The sequence below is a fragment of the Lipotes vexillifer genome, unplaced genomic scaffold (assembly GCF_000442215.2).
Source record: "Lipotes vexillifer unplaced genomic scaffold, Lipotes_vexillifer_v1.1 scaffold1230, whole genome shotgun sequence".
Lineage (NCBI taxonomy): Eukaryota > Metazoa > Chordata > Mammalia > Artiodactyla > Lipotidae > Lipotes > Lipotes vexillifer.
This window is the reverse complement of record NW_006781442.1, coordinates 522,732-529,372: the sequence shown is the minus strand read 5'-3', so window position 1 is coordinate 529,372 and position 6,641 is coordinate 522,732. Positions and strand designations below refer to the sequence as shown.

Sequence of the window (6,641 nt, the reverse complement as noted above, 5' to 3'; positions counted from 1 at the left end):
TCTTTCCTTATTACCATGGCCATACAGCATAGGACCACTTCATCGGTTTAATGGCATTTTGATGTTTTTCTGAGACTTCAACACCCTTGAAAAGCATCCAAATTGACAAATTCTGTTTTATTGGTAATGTGATAGAAATGTTACAGTAAACTGATTCACCAGACTCAAAATTTAGTTTAATAAAATATGTAGGTTAGAATCAATACATGAAGCAACATTATGAACATAAAGACAATTTTGTTTATTTTATTAGCCTTGATAGGATTGCTGGGTTTTCAAACTAATAGTTTCTGCTTTAGAAAACTGAGGAAATGTTGAATACATTAAATACAGTCACTGCCTCGTTAATTACAAGAATTCTGGACAAATCACTTAACTTCTACAAGCTATGTATTTGTTAAAAACTCTTGACAGATTTATTTTAAAACACTGTTAAGGCTGTTAAGGCTAAAACAGAAAAGTAAACTTTTAAGAGGGTTAAATTTCAGTTAACTGAAAATGTCAATTTATCAGTCTTCTAAGTAACAGCACAGTTTCAAATTAGCTTTAAGAAACACCTGTGTTTAAAAATTGCTATTTGTGTTAAATTACTGAAACAGCCACCTATGTTTATACTCAGCTTTTCTCTAAACGAAAACAATTCAAACAGTCCTTATTTATCCTGAGCACATCAAAGCAGCACTTAGGGACAAGGAATCTTTCATATTTATTGTGCTTTTCACAGAGTACAAGAACTACTTATCCACTGAATGTTGACTTTTATAGGTAATGGACTAGGGGAAGGTTCACCTATATAATTCCATAAATGCCAAAACTTTCAAGAGCTGAGACAAGCACTGATATACTTATGGACTGATATACTTTGTATAAGGACTGGCTAGAAACTACTGCTTAAGTAAAGCAATTTTATCTTTCTAATTGTCAGTCATATCAATGGTGGTCAAGTAAAATTAAGATTAGGCTCCTTGAGGGCAAGTACTGCAAAAAATATTGTAAGATTTCTAAAAAATACCACCTTTAAGAAAAAAATACACGTACCTTTTTTCTAATTGCCAAAACTATCTGCTTAATCCCACGTTTTAGAGAAATTAGAAATGAGAAAAGGATTTAAAGTGTGAACCTATTTATTAATTCAACAAACATCTGAGATCATACATGTACCAGGCTATAAGGTGGCCACCTTCAAGGAACTAATTCTAACAGGGAAGACAGACACAAAAAGAGATAATAATTTTACAATGTTAAGTATGATGGTAACTACATAAAGAGTAGTACCTAACACAGGCCGGGGTTATATTTATAGTCAAATTTCGTAACACAGCCACACTAACAAAACAAACTGTACTCACTATGAAAAGTTTAATGCTATTTTTGCTTTCTGTTAAATGAAAATAAAGCTGTAAAAATCTTACTTGGACATCAAACAATCTAGCTATTTTGAGTCCTAAAACTGAAATGCTAATTCAAAAAAAAAGGGATATAAGCATTTCCTAAAAGTTCTCATGAAGAAAAAAAATACATTATTGCACTTAAAATTCACACTGAACTGTCTTAATGTCAAAAAAGGAGGGGCCGGAGAAAATGACTAAGTCCTGTCAATCATGTAAATAAAAAATTGGTACCTAATTCTAATTATGACTTCTTGGCATGGGCCCATGCACTATCCCCTTCCCTTGACCCTAAAATAGATCCTTGCATATCTTCACAACAGCTGACATATAAGTAACAGAAAATCGCTCAGTAGGCTCCTTAATTAAAAAATAAATCCTAACAATGGCAGAGCACTTCCAACATCTCCAACTGAATAAAGCAAGTCTTACTTATAACTGCACCACTATAAATCAAACAGTGTATTAACAGCACTGAATTCTCAAGTAAATTTAAATGTAGTTCCAGTCAGATTATAAAAAGCTGCCCTTATAATCACACTGGTGTAATTTTCTTAATACCAAAAGAGTCAAAAAACAAATTAAAAACCTTACACTGGCCTCAAAAAACGAGCATCTGAATCATGCTCAGGAAAGGCAAGGAGGGGTCCACTTCATGTCTTTTGTTGCAGGAATCTATTTCTCTTAAGAAGTAAACCAAAAGCCGTTTGTTCTTATGGAAAACTGATGCACTTCAATCAGCTTCAGGACTGTGACTACTAGGGGGATAATCACAGAAATAAGATACGTACAAAGCATTGAAAAGGTAAAATTAACTTGTTTTCACTTGATTTTCTCAAAGCCATTTAAGAAAAGGTGCTCATACCAAGCACAGTAGCAAATGTGATTAGCAGAGACCTAGTTCCATTAACTCAATTACGTTATATCCTTGGTAGTACAGATTTACTACAAAGCATGTAAACTAGATAAAGTTATGAAAGAGAAGTCACCTGCATCATAGTATGTACATGCGTTTTGAATACACAGCCGGCCTACAGGAGTTGAGTTTCGAAAATACAGAATAAATGTTGAATAAATGACCCGTGATACAAATTATCATTTCCATTATTACCTTACTATAGCTGCTGACACCTCCTGGGTGAGGAGAAAAAAGGAAAATGTAAAGAACAACTGATTATAAATACTGGCTTCCTTCTTATCACTAATAAGTCAAAGGACTGTGTGTACAAAAACACAACCTTTGCTCCTAAACAACAGATTAATTACTTCAAATTAAATAAAATTTGTTTGTCACAGACATTGGTTACTGTCAACAAGGCTTCTTGGGGAGGGGGGACCCAAAACTATAGTAAACTTATACAGCAAAATTCCTCTCAATACCAAGAAATAACCATATGATTTTTAAATTGATCAAGATTTCTAAAGAAAAAAAAGAAAAGAAAGAAAATTGAAGTGCAGGAAAACTGAGAATTATACATTCAATAATGAATGCATAACAAATGGAAATTAACATGGAAAAATGTTCACTAGTAAAGTAAATTTTAATTTAAAATACTTTTTGCCCTCATTTTCAAGGGAGAGGGAACAGGGAGAGAAAATAAATTGAGGTCAAAAAGAAAACTTACATCCTCCCTCACTCCAAAAAAGACCATGAAAAAGTGAGTCTTTCAAATCAGTAATGCAGACTCTAATCTAACACGTTTGCTCACTTTTTCTGAGCCACACACTGATTTTTCAGTTATTCACAATAAAAAGATTTAGGCTAGCCTTCCTCATAAACCACACTATATATTTGTTAATTTTCGTATCTGCCTAAGACTGAAAAATCAGAATCTAATTTTAATATCCCTAGATCTCCATTTCCCCCTATTTGGGATTTTTAAGTCAAACTGATTTTATTTTTACTTTTACACCGGCTCAATTCTAAACTGCAATACTTTATTAAAACAATTTGCATTCAAATACTGTTCCTGTGTTCCTTCTTAAGTTTCATTTTCACGACAAAGAAAGGTTTCCAAAAAAAAAAAAAAAAAATACTGTTCCTGTGTTCCTTCTTAAGTTTCATTTTCACGACAAAGAAAGGGTTCCAAAAAAAAAAAAAAAAAAACCCTAGTAATAGCTATTCTTTCCCATGGATGGATGGTCCCAGGGTTTAGTGGAAAACTTCTCTTTAAAGGCAGAGCAGTTTAACACTTTTAAACCTTGGTTTTATCTGTAATCGTCTCTATTGTCAACGAAGGATTAAGTATCAGAATTATCAACTGAAGTTATGTCATTCATATGACTGGCCCAACCTAGAATGCATTCACAACCTAAAAAAATCAACCAGGTTGACAATACTTAGGAGAAAAGCTGACAACCCCTCCCCCACCCCGCAAAAAACAGAAAACAAAAAAAGATTGTTCACAGTCCATAGTTAAAATACAGGCTAAACGTTAACTTGGCATAAAATTAAAATGTTCAGTCTAAAGCATTCAAGTTTTAATCAACCAAAAAAATCCAGAGCACAGAAATCCCAAATGTGTAACCAGCCAAATAAAAACTCTCAAACTGACAAGGAAATTTTTCAAAAGCTTACTTTTGAAAAATATTTCAAAATTGCTACTCATTCAAAACTTCTAATTATCAGAAGACACATCTACTGTAACCAAGTACATACAGTATCTTAACTCGATTAATCACTAAAGTAAAATTTACAGTTTTAACTAAATTTAAAAACAATTTTTCAGCCAATCATATGGACAAAGGAAATTAGAAATCCTAACCACAAACAGAAGTCATGATTAATTTATTTGGGACAATGACAGGCCACAAAGAGGTAAAGCACAACTTGCCAAATTTCAGAATTAAGTCACCCAGCATGGATAAAACGTGATGCACTTCAGAAACCAATATTTTTCTTAAGTCAAAATACGTTTATAATAAGGCTAACAATTACAGGAAGCAGCTTATTCCACACTAAGGAATAACCCCTTTTCCTGTGTGTTTGTACTGGTCTGATAAAAAACAATCAAACTTCCTAGTCATTATGCTGCCCCTTTTTAAACATCCTAGCTATTATACAGAAGCAATCTTTACGCTGGGGAGTTGAAAAGGCTAAAACTCAAGACAGAGCTGAGACAAGAGATGCCATAATGAAAGGGAAAAAATATATGTTATTTAGAATACATCCTCAACCAGTGGTCTCCAACATTTAAAATTCAAATGGTTACTATTTCCAGGAGAAGAGAAACGAACAAACCTTTGTTAGAAATAATGACATAACTGGAATTCTAAATTCAGAAGACTAAAAATTACCAAACCAAAGGTTAGAAACTTTTTAACAGAACCAACTCCAAATTAGCATTGAGAGATTTCAGACCAACATAAAAGTACAAATGAGAACCCTTTCAGAACTAATCAGAGAAACTCAAATTATTTACTTCAAATAGTGCAAATGAGAAAATATTTCCAAACTTTTTAATAATCTCCTATGCTGTTTGACTGAATTCAACATTTTAATTCAAAGAATGCAATTTAACTTAAACCCTAATATTGTCAAAACCTGTTTTCACTTTAATGGTTATAAAGGATTCCTTCTGTACAACTGTGCTTAAAGAAAAAACAAAAATTTTTGCTAATACTACCAAAACTTCAACTGCACCAAAATATGCCAAGAAGAAAATATAGCGTATTACTTCTGCAATGTGATAAAACTGTTCCAGTAATTTGAAAGAAAGTGTTTTCAAAGTTTTCAAATACATATATGGACACAAAACGACAAATAAAATGACCTATGATTTAAGTTTCAACTAAATTTAATATAGGTCAGGTAACTGAGTATGTTACATATTTTGCTCCAAACATTTCTCATGTTTAAAAAAAATAACTGGCGCCCCTTAGCGCCCACATTTGGAAATACTCAATTTAAGAGTTCCAGCAATTTTTTTTTTTTTGACATTCCAGAAAGTTTTCTGCCTCCACAATCTTTCAAATGCCAACACAAATAGGAAAAGCAGAACCCCTTAAAGGGACAGCTCAGATTTTCTCCGGAACAATTTCGTGTTAGCGGATTTGCTGTTTCAACTATGGAAAAAGCCTATTTCAATATGGGCTACTTTTGTATGTCGTAACATATGTAGGCAAAAAAACAAGTACGCAGTAATAGCTAACAGTTTTGTACTTTTACAGTTGTTCCTATGACAACAAAAGCTTCTGGGATTCTTCTTGAACCACCTTTTAACACGGAGACATTTCCGGTCTTTTGTTCTTTCCTGACATCCCAACTCTAACCTTCAGATTCCTTTTCCCCAGCTCTACTGTAAAAATTCTCTCAAAATTCTTGCTAAAAAATCCAAAATCCCCTGCTCATCGCTATAAAGGGCAGTTTTCCGTTTTCTTTAAGCAGTCCTCCGGTGACGCTTCTAAGCAGAAGAAACTCCTCGCTACTTGATTTTCAAAATAAACATTTCTGTTGGTCATGTTTTTCCCTAGGCGTCCCCAGAAATGCACAGCCACCGGACGCTAATCATCCCGGTCACTGCTTAAGACCTTGTTAAAGTAATCCCAGAGTTGGCCAAAACTAATCGTCTCGTCATTCTTCGCTCGCCACAGCTCTCCGCCAACAAAGCTTTGCTGCGAACTTCTACTCGTTTTTATCTTGGCCCTTTCAAACGTCTTGGCTTCCCGTCCTAGCAGCCAAGGCGGCGGCGCCCTCGGGAGAAGGCTCTCCGCCGAAGTTCTTTCGGACGCGGGATTACGTTTACATGTGTCCTCGCGGTATTTCGCGTTCACACCCCCACCCCCAAAAGTGAAGTTCAACTCCCGAATACTTCTCGCTTCCCCAAACAAAAGGATAAAAAGTGCTTTCCGCTGTCAATTTGTCCTCGCCTTCGGCTGCATCAGCAATACTTTCGGTCGGCTCTGGAATTCCTTTAAATTAACCAGCCCCACGCTACTCCCCTCGAGTACTTCCAAGCTACACAAACTTCAAAAAAAACAACAAACCACACTGGACTTCCCACTCCGGGAGCCGCCGGCGACCTCTGGGAGGGCCCCCTCCGGGAGCGACCCCGAGGCCGGTGTCCTTCAGGCGCCCCCGGGGCGCGGGGCGGGCGAGGCCGGGCTGCTCCCCGGGAGGCCCGCGCAGCTCCGGGCCGTCGCGGTGCTAGAGGCCGGGCCGGGAGCCGGGGGCCCTGCAGCCTCCCCCAGAGCACCCGCTTAGGCGCCGGCGGTGAGGGGTCCCGGAGACGGGGCCCCGCGTCCGGGGGGGCG

At 36.4% G+C, this 6,641-nt stretch overlaps 1 protein-coding gene across 5 annotated transcripts in view; it reads right to left on the bottom strand.

Moving 5' to 3' along the window:
* The window catches only part of QKI (QKI, KH domain containing RNA binding), a 135,591-nt gene that overhangs the window by 128,394 nt on the left and 556 nt on the right, over window positions 1-6,641 (bottom strand). The gene's annotated exons all lie outside the window — the stretch shown is intronic.